Raw genomic sequence first — 18,334 nt, 5'->3', positions numbered from 1 at the left:
TCCGAAATGTTAAAGATGCTATTGGAGATGTGACCCCCTTAAAAGGAGAAGTGTTTGTGAAACAGTTAAAATCTCCTCTCACCTCCTTTTCAATTTCAGCAATCCCAACCTCAGGGAGAGACCAGGAGACAGATACCTCTTCAAACAATCTAACACATGGATTAAATGTGCTTTTCATTGCCAGCGGCTGGATTTAGAAGTGACTCAAATACCATACACAGTGTTGGCTGTGTTGATAGATCAGCAATGCAGTAATGCTGTGGCCTTAAGCTCTTCCCCCACCAACTACTAAAGCAACACCAGCCAATAATCCTGTCTTTGAACTCCAGCCTACCACTTTTCATCACCTGAACTTCAAACCAGTTCTGTTTTTCTGATCCTGTTCCTCCCACCATCTGTAACTCGAGAATCCTCACTCCGCATGGGTCAGTGCTGGGCCCTTATGAAAACTCCCCTGCCAGGGGCCCATTCTTTACCTCTCTGCATGTGCGTGACTTCGAGCACCACCCCACGACACAGAGAGACACGAATTTTTTCGTTATTGTCATAACTCACATTTCTCAAGCACCTTTTATCCCAAAGGACAGCGCAGCAGTTTGCAGAGAGCCAGATTCCGCTTTTAACTGCCTGGTGCAACTCCCTTAAGCTTTCGAGTAACCGAGGACAATTTTAGACTGTGCATAATGTTCAGTGTGAGAATCACCTTTGTACAGAGTTTAGCATGAAGCCTATGCAATGCTCAAAGGAGGATTTTTCAGTTGTGAGTGCGAGTTGACCAGTACCCTCCATTTTGTGCTGGCTCTCTGCATGGAGGTGAATTTTCTCTGTGGTTCCCCATTGTAACGAGGTGTATCCACGGGGCATAAGGCTACTGCAATTCTGTGGGATCGATGCAGCAGAAGATTCATAAAAGGAGAAGTGAAGAGCAGTGGGGCTTTGAGAACACTAGGTAGGTATTTTAGTTTGGCAGAATGCCATTCCCTGAGCAAGAACATCAGCATCTCTCTGTTAATGAAAAGAGCCAAAGCCTAAATCATGTCAGCAAGCAACGTAGTCTGACAGCAGCGTCCCAAAGAGTTTAACATTGTTACCCTACACCAAGTTGGGTCAACATTCAGTAATAACAATGCCAGGGAAATTCACCACCTATGAAGAGTCTACCACTCAGGGACTGCCCAGGCTCAGCCCTGCTCAATCTCACGTCGTAACATCACAGAAGAAGGGCATAGTTGCAACAATGTGCCTGCTTAAAGGAGCCATATGAGCAAAAGTTTTTATTTTTATGCCCACAACACGCACAACTCCGGCCTGCAGCTCCATCCAGTGAGGTTTTGCACCAAGATACACAGCGCGAGCTACTGTGTCTTTGTTCGGCTCCGCAAGAACAATCTACCGGATTGACGAGCAACCAGGGACAGAATTCAACCCTGATCATCTGTACAAAAACTCCAGATCACATTTAATCAGAAACAATGGAGAAGGGACCCGTTATCTAGAAGAGCTGTGACAGATAAAAGCTGTGTTTTTACCAGCTAAGCTACATACAAGTGGCATGGGAATATTTCGTTCCAGAAACACAAACCTCTTGCTATGGAGTTAACGGCGCAGTTACACTGACTGTCAGTGATAAGAAGGTAAAATTTATAAGGGAGAACAAGTCACTATAACACTCAGCACTGTCGCATTTAAGTCTTGGCTATCCTGCCATCCAGAGCAATGCATAGCTTGGGCTGAGCCTCTGTGGACAGACTAAATAAGCTTCCTAGGAACCGGATTCACAAATAAACTCTCAGGACTCTATAACCACCAGTTGTTAAGAAACGCCCCAGACTAGGATGGTGCTTAATGTCCCCAGGGAACCTGGGTCTTCTGTGCTACTTCCAGCCATGACAGAGTAGAGCTGTGCAGCACCATGGTAAGCCCGTGCAACAGCAGCCCCAAAGAGAGTAGCACAATACTGCATGATATTGTGAGAGTATAAAATCATGAATCTTTGCTGTGCTGGAAGGGTTGGTGTGGAGGACTACGGTGGGGGGTAAGCACCTCCTTCTGTTTGTCCACCTCCTCCCTCAGTTTCCAGCTGGTCAGATTTGGCTGAGGCACAGGGATTTGTCCTGCAAAAGCACTGCCCTATTGTGGAAGCTGATGAACAAGATGGCACTGGGATCCCATGCTCTTCCCCTACCGCGCAGCACTTGACCTCTCCTTCCAAAACCCCACTTTCCTCCTTAGTACCTTTCCCACACAGCTCCCCCCACTCAAGTCTCAGAGCCACGCTCGCGCCATACCTTGTAGCAGCTCTCCTCTCCTCTGGCACTTTGCTAGAAGGCAGGAGGCGCGTTAACCATCTAAAGGAAGGAAGAGAAGGAAAGCGCAGCCTGTATCAGGCTCCTCCCTGCAGTGACACTGTGCCACATCAGTAACAGGTCCACGTGTGTGGACGAGGACCATCAGGAGTGGGCATGGGGGACAGAGGCAGAGGCACAGTGTCTGTCACAGGACAGAGTGGGTCACCGACAATTTCCAGTCTCTAATGTTGGAAATATTTGGTACGCTGCATATTTAAAATGGTGGTGTCAGTTCAAAAGGACCTGCCCTTTCCTGCTGCCTCAGCCCAGGCTGGTTTAACAGCTGAATAAAGGAGGGTACTATCCCTCAAAAAGTGCAAGTTCTACCCAAATAAGGAAAACAGAAAAAAACACAGATCTGGTAAGTTAAATGAGAAACCATAATAAGTCCGTTGAAAAGCATATCTTGAGGAACAAGTAGTTGAAGACATAAAAACATGTAATAAAATTATTTTCAAAGACAACAGAAGCAGGAAGCCTGCCAGAGTGTCTGCAGGGCTGACAGATGATTGAGATGTAAAAAGAGTGCTCAAAGAAGATAAGGATGAAGCACAAAAGCTAAATGAATTCTTTGCATCCGTGCATCTTCCGTAGGGATGTAAGGAGGTCCCCATACTGAGGTTTTCTTTGCAGAGAAGAGACAGAGGAACTGTCTCAGGCTGAAGAATTGGAAGAAGAGGTTTTAGGACTGATCAGTAAATGAACAGAGTAAATCTAAGGATTTGATATTTTATAAATCTCGACTGAAATCTAAACTGAAGATGAAATAGTAAAGGCCGAGCAATTAAGCTGTGGCATACAATGTAAGACATAACCCAGCCTTGGTACTAGGAGAAAAAAGCAGCAAACACAATGACAAGGTTTGAAAAGTGTTCTGAGGTGATGCAAGGGGCAGGAGGTTTAACTTCTGTATTCCTGAAATTGGTATAAAGAATAATAATGAAAAAAAAAAAAAAGAATTACTGGGCATAAGAGAGAAATGACATAGCAATTGCCCCTCACATAGCTTTTGTAGAAGGAAGTCATACTGCACAAATCTGAGTTCTCTGAAGGAGCTGATGAGCACGTGGATATCGGTGATCACTTGATATAAAACTTGCATTTCTAAATCCTTTCTGATGAAGTTTCTCATCAAAGACTGTTAAAAAACATCCTAAACTCTCAAAGAATGAGAGGGAAGGTCCTATAGAGGATTAACGACTGATAAAAAGTTAGGAAATGATTTGAATGAGCTGTTCAACATACTCATAAATGATCTGGAAAAAAATGAAGACAAAGCTTAGTGAAGAGGAAAAAAAATAAATCAGGGTAATACAAATTGATCACAAATACTTGCAGATGATTTTCCAAATACTGTTGAAATGCAAGATGAATCTCAGTGATGATGACTGCAAAGTAACGGTCATGGGACTAAACAACCATATAAACACAGCAATGAACTTAAAATTAGCAATTACCACTCAGGAAAGACGCCTTTGAGTTGCTGTGGATAGTTCTATAAAAGTGTCAGTTCAGTGGAAGTCAAAAAGGCAGGTTAGGAAATGTCAGGAAAGCAACAGAGAACAAAACAGAAAGCAACATCATGTCACTGTACAAATCCCTAGGCCACCTGTTTTGAGTATTTGCAACTTGAATATGGCAGCTAGTTCTCATCCCTCCATCTCAAAAATGGAGACAGCAGCATTAGAAATATTAAAGAGAAAGTAATTAAGGATGATGAAAGGAATGGAAAGTTTCTGAGCAAGGGAGGACCAAGTTAAACAGACTACCTTCACCCTAGGAAAAAAGTTTACAGAGGGATAAATGCAAAAGCAATGTAGAAAATAATCATGGAAAACGCAAACAGGAATTTTTTATCCGTAACATAAGCACTAGGAGCTCATTCTCAAGAGGCCCTAGTGAAAGAAGTTTTGCAGTGTACCTGCCCTGTTCTTACCTTCCTTCCTCAAACTGCTGTTGCTGGGCACAGCACCATGGGCTGCGTGGAACTGTAACCTGACCTGATTCATCCTTTCTTATGAGCCATGGTACTTCACAAAAAATACCACAACGTGCTAGTCTAAGGCAATCACTCCAGCAGCAGGCAGTGGCAGTCCCCCCACACATCACCCTTTGGGTAGGCAATAATCTCCCTGGAATTTAGTTAAAACAGAGGTAGGCTGCAAATTATGAAGTACTCAAACCAGTAGGGGTACAAACAATGAGAATTTCCTCTGAAGAGAATAATCTCCAATATATTTTGCTGAAAAAATAGACAGGTACAGAAAGCAGGGGGCCATAAGAAGAGTACAGCAGCTAGCTCTTGTCACGTTGTGAGAAGTTTTACCTGTGGCTATCACTGTACACATCAGGAATATAAACTTCTGCACAGGCAGGTGAGACATCAATCCTCACCGTCATCTTGGTTTTAAGCTATGTTCATTCTCATGCTCTGTGAATGGCCTGACAGATTACATTACGTTACACATTAGAATGACCTATTTTCTCTGTTTCTACCAAGATGTGGTCTAATGGGCCCCCCAGCAAGAATGCTGCTGTGAACTGTCACTCATGGTTGCTGCCTTACAATGCTACAGAACACTGTCTGGATTCCTGTTAAGTATCCAGAACTATTCCATGATAACATTAAATCTATTTAATGTCAAGCCATAAAAGATGTGGTTTTCTGTACCATAAACAAAATACTCAATAGTGGCAAGCCCCCGACAATGAGAAAGGATAGGAAATAACTCTCTTTTCTTTCTTTGCCATTTCTATGTACTCCTCCCTTGTCACAGTTATGGTAGCGTGTTAACCTCTTCACCGTGTACGACACATGCATCACAGCTACGTTGAAAAATATGAAGAAACATCCAGATACTTCAGCCATAATTAATGGGAAAAAACCTTATGGGAAGGGTGTTAGACTCTATGCTTCCCTGTTTTAGCCAATCTCTATTAGACAACTGGATAAAGCCCCACCCAGGCAGACAGGTTATTCCACAACTACCTGCTGCAAACTTCTTATGTCATCATCTACTACTGGCACAATCCAGATGGGACAGCTGAACCATGGCTATGATACCGTCTGGGAAGACTGGGATTTAAAAAGCTTGATGCAGATAAACTTACACCTGCTTTTACACTCAGGTGAATGACCCAAAATAGACGTGTCTGCAAACATGTCTGAAAACTGCCTAAAAAAACATTGTCCCACAGAAATTTTAGTGACTTCTTGCTGGGCAAGAAAAAAAACTTTTTCAGGAGAAAAAAACCTTTTTCCATGGCATTTTATTCACTTTAGTTTCTGTCTGAAAAGCATGGGAGCAGCCAGAAAGAAAAGAAAACAAAAGGGAAAGGAAAAAAGGGGGAAAAAAAAAGAAAAGGAAAAAAAGGTTATTTCCAATAAAATGTATAAATCAAATATTTTGCCTACTCTGAATTGTTTGAGATGGTAATATATGAAATATTATGTAGCTAGGTTTTATTTATCCTCAGTGTAAACTACTTCCTCATGTCCTTAATTAGTTTGCCTCCAGAAAGTAACATTGCCAACAAGGGAAACAGAAGTCAAAGTGTGGAAACAAGGGAGATTTCAATTACTATATTTTGCTATAAGTAATAACTCAGCATCTGTGGATTCAGGAGCATCAGGGCTGTAAATCCACATAAAGCTGAATGTTATGAATGGAAGCTGTCTGGTCTTTCCCGATCTCCCATCTATTCCTGTCCCCACATTCAGATATGCTCCACACACTGCAATTCATCCTCTCTCACCGCTTTGCTTTCTGCAAACAGCTGCTCAGGCTGTCCACACTGACAGGTCATTAGTGGGCAGTTATTTTTTTCAGGACTGAGTGCACAGGAGTGGCAGTGCTATAAAAGCTCTGCAGAGCTCCATGAACTGATCTAGGCAGAGCTCTGTCCCAATTTGCTATGCTTCCTGTTAGCAAAGATTGTCTTGAAAGCTCTGCACCTTGTTGCTCACCTGCAGCAGTCGTGTTTGATCATGTTCTAGGATTTTCAAACAGCTCAGTCAACGGCATCAGCTGCATAGCTATTGCTATACTAGTACTGGTCTTTTCACCGTCACCCCCATAAACCACATGCAGTTTAGCTGGTATGACAACAGCCCACCGTTCTTGCACATGCAGTACAATTATTTCAATTAAAGGTGTGAAGCCATTTCTCTTACAGGAATAAGCTTTAACTGTAAGAGTACCGTTCTAATTCTAGTTGTGCACGCAGTAGGAGAGTGTGCAACTTTAACTGCCCGGTACCATCAATGTAGCACCATTTATTGCAAGGAGATGTGCCTTTAATCCTAAAAAACAGTGTTATTTTGCTATTTGATTCATGGACTCCTTCCCATCATTCTGCTAATTCGTATCCAAAGACACCCCCTACCATTTCAGCTGATGAGCATCTCTGCACTTCTGAGAGATTTTTCTTTGGGACTATATTGCTACGATCCTCTAATTTCCTAAAAAGACTTGATAGTAAATATTTTCTTCAAATCCCTCCAAACCAGCCAACTTTCTCTTCTACATTCCCCACCCCGTAACTCCTGATTACCGAATTATTAGTGTCCCACTAGCAGCTTTTTGTATCTAATCAGTTGGGTTCTCCACCTTCTGCATTTGTAGGGTGATTACACTGAGCCACATTCATGACATCCCAGATTATCATCTTGACAGCAATTACAAGATCACAAGAACTGAACTGTCACAGAACTGACTGGATTAGCGGAGGAGGAAGGAACAGATTACAACGGAGACAGGGAATTTTTGACTTCTTTTCCTTTACTGCCAAACAATTCTCCTGGATTTCGATATATTTCCTTTAACTGCTGCATTGCTGCCCAAGAGCCCAGACAGAAGTAACTGCCTTATAGCTTTTGCGTTGCCAGCTGCTCTGAGGACACACAGCCAAAGCATGCCTGCTGTGTTGTGTAGTGTTCTGCATCAGATGTTTTCAGCTTGGGCCCATGAACTACTTTTTAAGGATCGGCAGATGAGACAAAAGGAAGATCCATCTCACAGCAATTTGTCCCTTCACTGGGAAATCTGGATGAATCTGCAGGACCAAAGAAGGTTGGAGACCACTAGAAAAGATGAGCAGCATGTGCTCCTCATAACAGCACTTTTTCCAAGCCTGTCCTACATTTATCTCACCTAAGAGCTGAAGAGGACCAGTTACTCAGGGCACAAAACCATGGATCCTGCAGCCTGACCTCCTACACCCCCAACAAAGTTGGCACATCTGACTTTATAATACATTGGGCTAATTCTTCTTTACAGTGTTCAAATCCGAAAAAAACAGCCTGGTTAAGACAGAGAGAGAAGCGCTGCTATCGATAGAAAAAGAAGCCTCTTCCCAGTCTTTACAAGTTGTTAGTGTTCTGAATGGATGATAATAAACAAGTAGCAAAATAAGTCCTAGAGGCTATTGCAATGGTATCCTGTGCGTCCCTGAAAGATAAACGACAAAAATACAGGATTCAGACATCTAGGCCATCATGACGATAGCTAATTTTGTCATCCCATTACTAGAATTTGAACTACAGGTAAGCTAAGTAGGGGCTGCATGCCTATCAAGCCAAAATCAACATGGGCTGCATGAGCTGCTAATTTTCTTCTTTGCTGCGTGCAAGCAGTAGAGGGAGAAAGGAAGCGAGAGAAAGAAAAAGAGACTCTTCTTCAGTGATTTGAAGCCAGTGCTGGAGTGTTCAACAAAACATTCCTTTCCAGGATTTAAATTCTCCCTTTGATAAGCACCTAGTGACTCAGTGGGATTTGCTAAATTTCCATTTGAAGCTAGAGAAAAGTAATCTCACTCTATTTCTTCCCCCTCCCCGCGCTACACCCCTCTAATCATGATAAATATATCTAAACATGCCTGATTAAGCCAGAGAGACGATGTGCCCCTAATATGAACTGATCAGGGCTCTGGAGCTGCCGAAGTGAACCTTCTGTCTCTCTATCAGACAGAGCAATAAGGGGTCGGTAATGCAGCTCCATTAACTGCCTCCCACAGAATGAATTTTCCCTGACTGCTCCTAAAGAGCAGACACTTGAGGAATGCCGCCTGATGGGAAGTTGCTTCGAATGGTCTCTTTTGGCACAATTGTCGAGCAGCTCCTTCTCGAGCCCTCCAGACAAACAACTAAAGTATGAAAAATGTAGCCGCTTCCTTCTATGCTACTTTTTAAAAAATCTCCTCATACCTTATCTAGCTAACTGCCTCTCAGTTTTTCTCATCTTTTCTTGGTAAGCTTCAGCACTGGCTGATACGTGTTGTACTGCAAGTGTGTGGTTATCAATCAGAATAACAATCCTGTTCCTGCAGTGCATGTGCATATGTATGCAAGGGGTCTGCTTTTGTGTGCAGGTGGAGCTTGCACTTTGTGGATTCACAGAATTTAGGGCTGTGACAGACCACTATATCAGTATACCATATCAATATATGAACATACCGTATGCATTTAGCATATATGCACTAATATTGGAGGTTTACTGGAGGATAAATTTGATATAAATCAGAACAAGTGCAAGAATGTACATCTCTGAATTTGTTCTGGAATCTATGCATGTTTACATACATCTCCTTTCATGCAGGTGTAGCCCTCTGTGATCTTTATCCTCTGAGAAGATCTACTCCTAGTAAAAGACTGCAGTCAAGAGGGATCAAGGGGGAGTCAGACCATGTTTAGGCTCTGTGAAATCCTGGGACTACTTATCCCTAAACTGGTCTTTGGTATAACTACAAGTACTTTCAAAGCCTCTGAATCACACCAGCTGTGAACAGCTCCAGAGAACCATTCTGCTAGTAGCCAAGTCGGATGGAGAATTATAGTTCTCAAATTGATCACACAAGAGACTGGGGTGAGGAGTGATGTTACATTTCAGACATGTTTTCTGTCAGGATGGACTTTAGAAAAGTCACTTCCAAAGCAAAAGAATCAAAACAGAATCAAGAATCTTATACTATGAGACATGATTAAAAACAACCAACCAACCAACCACAGACCATAAAACCCACTTACAATTAGATCCAGAAACTCCAAGGTGCTTTCCTTGTATTTGGTTATCTAAATATGTGAAAGAATACTCAAGATTCATTATCTCCAGCTTTGACCATCAGAGAGAGATTTACAGAAAACGTACAGTATTCAACACACTGTTCTGTAAATCTGAGCTCTTGTACTGTAACAAAGAGCAGAGCAACTCTGGTGTTCATGCAGGTCTGCGTAAGAATACACACAGGATGTGCATGAGAATGGTAAATTCTCTTTGTCTATGCGCAATCATGCATTTCACAATGTGAAATGTAAATGTAGAAAATAAATCTGTAAATATTTGTGCTAAAGTAAAAGTAAGTTCACCTTATGTCTTTGGTTCATTTCCACAGCAGTTAAGAAACTCCTCTTTTCATATATAAAACATGAAGGATGCAAGAGAAGGCTATCATTTCTTTATTTCTGGGCACAGCACAACCCAGAGAATTCATTACATTAAGGCATTAATCCAAGCTGGTAAAAATAGTTTTTAATCTTATATTGGACTCTAGTGTATATCAATACATTTGAGTGGAATATGTGAACAAAATGGTATGAAAATCTGTTAGTATATATTGCTGGGTACATAATATTATGTTTCCAATCAGCTATTGCATGTTTCTTTTGACTGGGCCAGCTGATAAAATTTTGTGTAAAACAGGAAGAAGAGCAAGTGATGAAAATGCTATTTTCCTTGGTATTTTTTTTATGTAAGATTAATCCTGTCAGCACAGATAATTGTGCAAAATCTGGAACTCTATTACTGAAATTACTTTGTGTGCCAACAGATATGATTTTGCACAGAAGTAGAACTACAGTTAGCTCAGTAAGAAAAGGTAATGTTTCTTTGTCCTTTTAACCATAAATGTATTTTTGTACAAAATCGCATCTGACTGCACAAGTTGTGTTTTTTTTTCACTGAAAGTTTTGCCTCACTTGTTTTTCCTTATGCATATTTCCTCTCCTCTTGTTCTTTTATGAAAGAATAAAATATAAAAGTCTAGTTCAACATACATTTAAGATATGATAATCTAAACACAAACATGGAAATCTGATAATTAGGTTCTTAGAGCCCTCTTATGTTGGACATGTTATTCATAATTTCAGCTCACAGCCACCTGTGTTCTGAGAAGAATATCTGATACATTTTATATACAAAGCTTCACATTTAAGTATGGACCGAGAAATTGAAATGCTGCAACTGGTATCTGCCATGTGATATAATGAGCACTGCTGTGGTACCTTCATTGCATAATGTCACCACTTGCATATTTACCTTCTGAGCCTCTGTGTTGTATTAACTATGGTTTTTTTTCTGCTTAATGGATCTTCACGGCTCAACTTCCATTTAAGCACAGAACCCCCTTTACAAGGCATAAGTGCTACAAAACAGCCTTTCTATAAATTAAAGTCAGCCCATGTGCATCTGCATTTGGGAATGCTTCTGAAAGGGTTTTAAAAGCCATCAATTACAATAATTCATACATTTAAAGATGCAACTCCAACAGTCAATCCAACTTCTCTTCTCGTTATAAGGTAAATGTGAGTGCCAGCTTGTTACTATTCCTAGGGTTTATCTCTGCACAGCAATCGTACCATTTTAAGTAGAAGTGTGGAACATATTTCATGTTTGTCTATGCATTTTTTAATTCACTTGGATTATGATACCTTTGAAATTAAAGTGTAGCAGCAGTTCCTCAATGATTTAACATGTAGACATTTTTACTCTGAAGTAGGAACAACTTGTTCCTGTTTAATCCAAAATTGTGTTATATCGAATTGGAATGGGTTCTCATCATCTGGAATAAAAATACCCAGGTCATACCCTGAGGTAGGAATATCAGTTACTGAACTAACATGCAGACTAAAACTTAATCAAACACATAAAGTTCCCTATAGGTAGATCAGGCTTGACATCCTACGTTTCCTGTTCTTACAGCGTGGGCACTTTCGTGGCAACGAGGCTAACTGGAACACTGCATCACTGCACAACCTCTGTACACCCTGCAAAAATAATCACGGTCCCACTCCTTCACTGAGCAAGCGATCGATTGCTGCTCTGCAGCAGAGAACTGCACAGCCTTCAGACTATTCAATAGATTGCATGTGGCAAGAAGGGAACACTCTGCAAAGGGTGTGAATGAGTCATTCGACATTTCAGGTTGACTGAAGTCATTCTGCTACATTTATTTCTAATCTTGATGTGCTATCCACGTTTGCATGTTAAGCAGGATGGGAAGAAAGAGATTTAAATTATTTGCTACGATACACACGTGGAAAACAGCAGACTCGGCATGTGTGTGAGAATATGGGATTACATGCATGACTGGGTGAACACCGCATCATGTGAAGTGCCTTTTCTACCCTTGTACAGGAGTAGGCATTCTGCATGCAAGTCTGAACACATTTGAGCAAAAGTATGTTTGAACATGTATGTCTCTAGGGATCTGATTATAAATGAAAGATGTTCATTTGCGGTATGCCTTGATGGAGGAACAGAGGTCCCATGAGCATACTTCAGGTGATGTGCGTGCTGTGTTTTCTTTGGCAAATACAAATCCAAGCAACTGTGAGTGAGGTGGTCTGTGTACACTCGGAGGGTAGGTATGTGTGTTGTATGCATGTGGGTGACAAGGAGCAGCCGGGAGCAGGTGTCAGTTGAAGATGGAATTTATACATTAGTCGAACATCATCATCGGTGAACCACCTACTTAAAGATTTCCATGGAAAGAATACATGGCAACCTCTCAAAGTATGATCTGACCTAACACTATGTTGCTTCACTCTTGGTCATACTTCCAGTTTAAAGCGCAAGTTTATGAAGAGTCTGACTTCTTAAAGCTCACCCTGAAGTCTGTTTGATCCATCCATATTTAGCAACTTTAAGCATTAAGCGATTTTAAAATACACTCTCCCTCTGAGACTTAGGAGCCTCTGTTCAAGCACTTGGGTTTGAAATTCTGGACGAAGACACTAATTTAGCTCTCATTGCAGAAAAAAACCCAGCTATCAGTATGGAGACAAAGATCCTGGTGAAATGCCACACAGGAAATATTTTCCATGGGTGAAGAGGCAAACATAAAAGATACTTCATGAGATACTCAAGGCTATGTCACAAAGACTCAGTGCTTTACACTGAAGACGGAGAATCTCACTGTGAATATGGAATCAGTGGGCCACACACAAACTAATTCTTGAGGAGATGAAATATCAGTTGGGTGGGGCAAGCAGAGCTCTGCTATCTCGCCTCAAGCTAAAACCAGTCAGGTTTGGTTTTGCATATTGCTAACAATGTGTTTGCATCCAGAGCAACAGACGCGCAGCATATCGCATAGGTAAAAGGCACTACCAAAAAAATAAAAACAATAACACAGATCTTGGCAATGTCCAAATTATTAGGGTTTGCTTAAAGCACTGCAGATCCTCCCCCCCCTTCCACCCCTACCTCTATTCTGCAAGTTATTGATACTCAATTAACCTTGGTGAGTGAATACAGGATGGACATTGTCTCTCCCAGTTTCAGTCATTTTTGCGCAGTGCCACAGTTCGCATACAAACCACTGAATGGCGGTACTTAAATCTCCAAGTAAAATTGCTTTAATGGAAAAAAAAGTGCACATTCATGACATTTATATTCATATTAAGTCTCATATGCTTCATTATCTGAAAGCCTAAACATTGGGCCTAGTCTACGCAGATTCTGTCCTAAATAAAGAAGTGAGTGCAATTCTAGTTCGAAAAGTTTAGAGAAAATGTATTCTTACATTTCTTTGGGTGGCAACTGCAGGCATATTATTGCAATTCCAATTTACCCACTGTGCTTGTATTGGCTTTGTACAGAAGATAAAAAGGAATGAGGTGGAAATCCAATTTTTATTAGTGAGTGTACTCCAAGGCACACTTACTGAGGTACATAAAGGTCTAGCAGCCATTGGAAATGGTGATGAGATGAGGGGAGACTCCACACAAAAGGACTCTGTACAACCCATAAGGGTCTTGAGTAGCAGTAGGAACTCTGGATGTGCTGAGGATACCATAGCATAGGTAATCAGGGCAGAGGCACAACATGATCTACAACAGCTACAAATGAGTTCACAGATCCCCTGAGTACTGGCTTTGGTCCCGCCAGCTCACTTAACGGTGAGAGCACAATCGTTTTACCTCGACTTTGTTCTCAGGCTGAGAAATGAGGGTGTACATATTTAAAGAAGCCAGCTGTTGCATTCAACATTACATTATGGTTTATGAGGGGAGGACAACATGCTATTTCTTCCACAACACAGTAAAACATCATGCGCAGTTGTTCCTACAGTTATGCTCCAGAATACAGCACTGTCATCTAAGAATCATCTAATGCAAAAGATTTGAAAGCAAAAAAATAAAATAAAATCAGGGAACTGACATCATATTGACAGTCTGTTGGACTGGTTGTTGTGTTTCTATGTTACATCTCTTTTCCTTACCCTTTTATCGTTTTTCCTATTCATAAGGCAAACTACTTGAAGCAAAAGCTATTCTTCCATACAGTGCGACTTAACAAAAAACAACAGGTCACAGCTGTTTATACAATCATACAATAATTAGATTAAAAGGGATCTGTGAAGATGATCCAGTTCAAGCCCCTGCTCACAGCAGGGTTAACTTTGAAATTATACAAGATGAGAATGTAACCTGATTTTTCTACAGTGACTACTCTAATGGAACACCACTATTCATTCAGGCAATGATATAAATTATGTGCCTGTCTACATCAAAGACATATGGAAAATCATTTGGGTAGAAGATCTGCATTAAATGATTTGAGATTTCCTTTCAATATGCATTCGTAAGATGATATTGACTTCAGTTCTGGACTCCAGTTACACAGTTGCATATTATCAAAACACACACTAAAATGAGGCTAGCATTACAATCATTTCCTGACTTCTGTGGGCTTAATACCCTCATTACGTAACTTTAAAAAAATAATTACTCATAGACTGAATTTAGGAAAAAAAAAAGGCAAAAGAGGAAAGAAGGAGAAAATTCCAGAATATAAAAAAAAAATTATTTGGTTAGGCACAATGGAAAAAAATTACTAGGCTAGACACTGCAAAATGCTGTATGCCATGTACCTCATGCAGCCTTCAAGAAGATGCTCCTCTTCTACAGTCTGCAGAAGAAAGTTTTGAGAGCTGCAAACTGTAAGAACCATGCAGTTCTCACCCTTCAAGCTGCATCATGAATGTGGTAAGGGCTCTGCAGTGAGAAACCTACCAATGGCAAGACTGACTTGTCACAAGACTTAAACAAGGCCCGTGCACTGCCACAAGGAGATTTAACCCTTCAAAATAGAGATCAGTGTGATTACTTCTATGATGAATGGGGTGAATTTTATCCAAACTGCATACATCTAAAAACATTTTCAACACTGCAATTCTGCTTCCATATGAAAAAACCAAAACCCTATGCTCACTGCACTTCTACTTTCTATTCCACTATCAGTTTCTTCTACTCCTATCTACTTTACTTGCTATCAGATTTAAGGAACTGCAATGTTCAGACTCATTACTATTGCGTATCTTGCTGTATTTGATAATGGTAGGCTGTCTGTCTCTTTTGTCTTGAACATGAGCCTTGCTTATTAGTTCAGCTTTAAAAAAATAGTTCTGTTTAATGAAGTGATCATCTTTGCCGAAGAAGCTAATCCCCAGATATCCCCAAAGCGTTCGCTGAATTTTGGGATACTGTTTTCTTGGTTGCTGTGTCTGAAAGCGGTTGGACGTTGCTCATCTCTGCAGCTGGTGAAGGAAGAGGTAGACGCTCAGCCCTTCCAAATCTCAAGTCAATTAGGCATCTGAGATCGCATAGCAGAAGTTGATACATTCAAAACCACCCCCTTAAAAAATGTCATGCCAGGATTGTTTAGACTGAACAGGAGAACAACGTTTCAAAAGAACATCCTGCTCAAAAGCTAAAAAACCATTTCAAACAAAACAGTAAAACTAAACATACCAAACAGAAACTGTTCAAAACAGCAGTAATTCATTAAGAAAATAACCACTGCTCACCCCAAGAGATTCCCAACATATTTCACAAATCATGAATTAAATTTAGACTCACTTTGTATTTATGGTATCCTGATAGCCGTCATCAGAAGGGGATGCAGGAGCGTTGGGCAGGGGCCACACACTGCTGTAGTTTCTCCCTGGTGTGTTTTAAAGGATTACAGCTGTTCCTTTGGCTTCTAAGACTAACCAGCACTTTAATTAAGAAGCCCTATTATGAGCTCTTTTTTTGCCACAGCTTCCTGAGATTAACACTTCTCTGGACACTTCTGGTATGGGTTAGCTGAGCTGCTAAACCTGAATGTTAAAATACAATGACTGTATCCTCTGACCCCAGCTTTACTCTAGAGAGTACCTCCAGTTGGGCTGCTGCTTTCCCTGAATCTGTATCTATCCCTTCACCTAACAATGAAATCCATCCTCCAGTGCTTTTCAGCAGTGCACAGCAGGTTAGGAGAAGAAGCAACAACTGCCCAATTAAAATCAAAATGTCAGATGGGCAGAAGGCAAACTGAAATCTGCCTGGGCCATCAGGGCAAACACCTTTACGCTTATGCAATTAGCTGAAGGATAACTGATGACCACAGGCAATCAATCTACAGTTGCAAGTCTCACGTGCAAGAAATGTGCTAGGGCATATCATTCAGTATTGACTCAGACAAAAGGGTTTGATTCTCTCTGAGTCACTAACACCGTCTCCTGAAATGCTGAGGGTTTCCTTAGAAATCTCCCCTAAATTACCAGATGAAATAACAAGGTGCTTAGAAGACTCAAAGCAGTAGCTACAAGTATGCTAACATTTCCAGTTTCTCTGCAAGTTATGGTATAGAAAGAACAGTAAAAGCTCTTCAGCTGGCTGGGGAGAGGAAAGGAATCCTTCATTTTAGAGCAGTACCCCTGATGATTTATTACAGGAAGACGGTAATAATACAGATAAAAGCAGGGGTGGGGAGGTCTGAGGCACTACCAAAAAGATACAAATCAAGCCAGAAAGAGGAACTCTTATGCTAAGTACCAATGGCTACCTGAAGAACCGTACTGAAACAACTGCCCTGGTACAACAACACTGGGAGAACTCATTCAAGCAAGCCTTCATCTTTCCTCCCTTCTACTTCCCACTGTTGATTTACCTTTCTCCTTAGAATGAGAGCCTGCTGAGGCCTGGGTTTTCTTCTGCTATGACTTTGCCTTTACCTCAAGAACTGATGTAGTTTGGTTGTTGGGGTTTTTTGGCGGGGTTTTTTTTCTTTGTTTTTCCTTTCTTTTTTAATCAAGACAGCTACCACATAGCAAATTCCCAATGGAATACTATCTTGATGTAGCTGTTTGAGGTACCTTCCAGGCAGGTGTATTATATTTACCACAGCTAGCCACATTGCCATAAAATCACCTGTACTTTCAGTTTCCTGAGATGCCACACTGAGGAATATACCCAGAGTAAACCACTTGAATATTAACGCACTGCTTGTTTTTGGCAATGAAGACATAACCTCTGTCAGTGCAGAGCATCCAGTGTCAACAGTGCCTGAAAGTCAGTTGAAGCCTTTCTGTAAAAGAACTAATTAATAATAAAGCTCAGGATGCTTAAAAAGCCGACCCTCAAAAGCCCGGGAGATTTAAGAAAATATTTCTAAACCCATTCTGCAGTTGCAGTTATTAAGGAATGATTAATTTTTACAGACATCATCTTGTGGTTGTTTCAACCCTGTTTCCCACAGTGACCTCAACAGTCAAGGGGAGCAAATCAGAACAGTGTTGAAAAACAGTTAAAAAATCAAAATAAAATTAATTAGTATATACTGTGGAGGTACTTGTCACATCTGTGTACTTACAGCTGATCTGAGTTTTGCATTTAAAATAAGGATTCGGTGGTTTGGCTAGGCTATGTATGAGAAGCATGGCGTACATTAAGAATTACAGCACTAACTGTAAGGGCACATACTGAATTTCCTGAGAAGTTACAAGTAAACCTATTAACTAGTTTGTTAAGTAAAAATATTCTTAAATATGGGTTCTTTAAGAAACTTGACACTTTGGGTTTGATCTTTTTCTTGTTTCTATAGCCTTGATAATGAATTAATTCAGATTTTCATGCTACTTAAGGTTCACAAAAACCTTGCATTGGCAACATATGAAGATTTTTCCAAGTTTTTTTTACCTCTACGATATTTCTTACAAAAACCCTTCCTTTCAAAAAAACCCTGGTGTTCAATTTATTCTTTCACACCAGGATTCTTGGTAGACAGCAGAGCCTCCACCATCTTTCAACAGGGACACTCGGCTTCACTTCTGTTGGAAACAGAGGGAAGCAGCTGCTGCTCTGAACGATGAAACTCCAACTGTGAGCAGCAGTATCAGCCCCACTGAGAACTGCCTTGTTGTGATGTCGTGGGAAAGGAAAAATATTTTCTTGAACATCGTTTAAAGCTAATCTGACAACACAAACATTCAGAGGCTTTGATTATTGAATGGGCTCATTACAGCAAAAGGAGAAGATAGCATTTAAACCATTTAGGCATGTGGTACAGGTGTAATTACTTAGGATACAGGAGACAGCAATATATGCTATATCAAATCAGTAGGCAAAGGATGCAACTGCCGTACATGGCCCCTGCTGAAGGTAATGACATGATTATGACACCTATATAATTTTCAGCAATGTAATATTGCATGTCTATTCATCCCCTTCTACTAAGAATGTCAAAGTACTTGATGACTTCAATGAATTAAGATTTACCTTCTGTTCAAGATGAGAAAGTATTTTCAGACTAGATTCAGTTCTCTTCGGCAATAGAGTAAACCAGGAGAATTTTTGTTTGGTTTGATGGATTTCATCTCAGAGATCTGTTACATTATTAGGATTATCAAGAAAGTAGAATCCAAGCACATAATGCTTCAATGAT

General features: G+C 40.7%; 1 protein-coding gene across 3 annotated transcripts in view; it reads right to left on the bottom strand.

The window, feature by feature from the left end:
- Positions 1 to 18,334, bottom strand: part of GRAP2 (GRB2 related adaptor protein 2) — a 43,782-nt gene that overhangs the window by 20,969 nt on the left and 4,479 nt on the right. The window contains exon 1 of one of the 3 annotated variants that reach the window (XM_054188078.1): positions 15,487 to 15,679. The exons of 1 other annotated variant lie outside the window; for it this stretch is intronic. The gene's annotated coding sequence lies outside the window, so the exon portion shown is untranslated. Of the gene's footprint in view, positions 1 to 2,288; positions 2,354 to 15,486; positions 15,680 to 18,334 lie in introns of those variants that run through there. One more of the 3 variants, XM_054188077.1, reaches the window with a different exon arrangement.

The sequence above is a fragment of the Rissa tridactyla genome, chromosome 1 (genome assembly GCF_028500815.1).
Source record: "Rissa tridactyla isolate bRisTri1 chromosome 1, bRisTri1.patW.cur.20221130, whole genome shotgun sequence".
NCBI lineage: Eukaryota > Metazoa > Chordata > Aves > Charadriiformes > Laridae > Rissa > Rissa tridactyla.
The sequence above is the reverse complement of the archived record's forward strand: the minus strand, read 5'-3'. Positions and strand labels throughout refer to the sequence as shown.